Source organism: Ursus americanus, unplaced genomic scaffold, assembly GCF_024610735.1.
Source record: "Ursus americanus isolate L20-20 unplaced genomic scaffold, mUrsAme1.1.p SCAF_220, whole genome shotgun sequence".
Lineage (NCBI taxonomy): Eukaryota > Metazoa > Chordata > Mammalia > Carnivora > Ursidae > Ursus > Ursus americanus.
The window spans coordinates 1-2,500 of record NW_028273802.1 but is presented as its reverse complement, the minus strand read 5'-3'; the positions used below and the strand labels follow the sequence as shown (position 1 = coordinate 2,500).

Here is a 2,500-nt window from a genome sequence, read left to right as displayed (position 1 = left end):
GCCGCAGCCCCCTCGCCCTCTGTGGCGAGAGGGGCCTGGTTCGCGGGTGCGGGGAGGGACGGGGAGGGGGTAGGCGGTCTGGTGTGTCTCGGAAGCGAGAGGGGTCCGGTCCGCCCCGGTGGCTTTTGGGGGGAAGGGAATCGGAGGAAGGTGGCGTCGGGTGGCGGTGGGGTCCGGTGGCGGCGCCCGGCGGGCCTGGCTCCGTCACGGGCCGGCAGTGCCGGGGTTCGTGCCCTGCGGGGTTGGCCGTGGCCGGGATCGGCGTCGAGTCGGTGGCGGCCTGTGGTCCCGTCCCCCCCCCGCCTCGCCTGTCCCCCACACCCTGTCCAGGTACCTAGCGCGTCCCGGCGCGGAGGTTTAAAGACCCCTTGGGGGGTCGCCCGTCCGCCTCGGGTCGGGGCGGTCGGGCCCGTGGGGAGGAGTCCCTTCTCCCCCAGACTCCGCCGCCCACCCCCCCCGGGGGCCGGGGTTGCCGCGCCACGCCACGGTCCTTGCGGCCGTCGGGAGGGGGCTACCCGGCGGCCGTCGTGCCGTGCGTGCGCGTGTGCCCCGTGTCCTCGGTGTGTGGGGGTGGTAGGTGGGAACCCCCTGGGCGCCTGTGGGGTTGTCCGAGCTCGCCCCTCGCGTTGGGGGGCGCTGGCTGGATGCCCTGTTGTCCAACCTTTCCGACCTTCTCTGAGTCTGATCTCGTTTGTGTCTACTGGCCGGCCCGAGGCACCCTCCGGGGAATGTGCTGTGCCAGACGGGGGGGCCTCCCCTCCGGGGGTTGGCCCCCTTGAATGCTCAAAACTCGTACGACTCTTAGCGGTGGATCACTCGGCTCGTGCGTCGATGAAGAACGCAGCTAGCTGCGAGAATTAATGTGAATTGCAGGACACATTGATCATCGACACTTCGAACGCACTTGCGGCCCCGGGTTCCTCCCGGGGCTACGCCTGTCTGAGCGTCGCTTGACGATCAATCGCTCCCCTGGGGGTCTCTTGCCCCACGGGGTGGCGCGGCTGGGGGTTTCCCTCGCAGGGCCTGTTCTGCCGGTGCCCGCGCCTCACCTGCCCGTGGGCCCGTCCCCGGGTGGGGAGGGGTCGGCTCGGCTGCCGGGCCCTCCGTCCCCCTAAGTGCAGACACGGTGGCCTCCTCCGCCCCGTGCCCGGTCCCCGCTGCCGGCCTCCCCACCCCCGCCTCGCCCCGCCGGGTCCGCCCGGCGGTGGCGCGTGTGGGACGTGGGGAGGTGTGGGAGAAGGGGGGCCGGTGCCGGGGCGGGGGGCGGCGCCGCCCGCGAGAACGGGAGAGAGGAGAGCTCGCGCTGAGGGCCGTGGCCGCCGCGGTCCCTCTGGGGGAGATCCCTCGCGCCGCACGCGGTCTTGGGGTCGCCTGGGTTGTGCGTGGGGGGGGGGGTTCGCGGTCCCGTGCCGTGCCGGTCGCGGTCTGTCCGGGTTGGAGGGGCCCGGATCCGGAACGCCGTCGGTCTTGCCGCCGTGCCCCCGGCGGCGACCGCGGTTGTCCCGGCCGGGCTCCCCCGCCTCCCGGGCCGCCACCGCGCGTCCGGGGTCCGCGCCCACCCCTCCGTCCCCGCCGGCGATCCCGGCCTTCGCCCTGTCGGGGCGGCTCGCGCCGAGGCCGAGTCGCGCGCGGGGCCGCGCCCCGGGGATGCGTGCCCCGGCGGCGGCCCGCGGGACGCCGCGGCGCCGCCCGCCGCTGCGCGCTTCCCCCCCGGGTTGTGGCCGCGCCGCGCTGCGTGCCCCGAGCCCGCGGTGGTCGGGGTCGACGGGGCTGTCGGGAGAAGGCGCCGCGTCGTCCGCCGCGCGGGGTCGATGTGTGGGAAGCCGGGTGGCGTGCCGTGGGCTTGGTCGGGGGTGGGGGGCGAGGGCCGGCGGTCGGGGGCGACCGCCGTGCTCCGACCCCCCCCCCCGCCGGCCTGCCCCGCTCGTGCCCGCCCTCCCCGCTCTCCCCGCGCGTGTGCGCGCGTGCCGCGCCCACCCTGGCCCTCGTCCCCCCCCCGTCCTCCAAGCCCGGCAGGGCCCCCGCCTGTGCCGCCGGCTCGTGCTCCCCGCCCGCCCCGCGTCTCTCTCCCTCCGGGGGGCCGGAGACCGGGCGGGCGTTGACCGCGGCCTTCCCGTGCCGGGGTCCTCCGACGGCCCGTGCCTCTCCTCGCCCTCTCCCGGCCTCGCGCCCCCTCGCGCCCCTGGCGCCCTCCGAGACGCGACCTCAGATCAGACGTGGCGACCCGCTGAATTTAAGCATATTAGTCAGCGGAGGAAAAGAAACTAACCAGGATTCCCTCAGTAACGGCGAGTGAACAGGGAAGAGCCCAGCGCCGAATCCCCGCCCCGCGGTGGGGCGCGGGAAATGTGGCGTACGGAAGACCCACTCCCCGGCGCCGCTCGTGGGGGGCCCAAGTCCTTCTGATCGAGGCCCAGCCCGTGGACGGTGTGAGGCCGGTAGCGGCCCCCGGCGCGCCGGGCCCGGGTCTTCCCGGAGTCGGGTTGCTTGGGAATGCAGC

General features: G+C 75.6%; 1 non-coding gene across 1 annotated transcript; it reads left to right on the top strand.

Moving 5' to 3' along the window:
• The first annotated feature begins 796 nt into the window (after nucleotides 1-796).
• On the top strand, nucleotides 797-949 carry LOC148106581 (5.8S ribosomal RNA). Its single transcript, XR_015723686.1, has one exon. It is a non-coding gene; the product is annotated as a 5.8S ribosomal RNA (ribosomal RNA).
• Nucleotides 950-2,500: the final 1,551 nt, after the last annotated feature.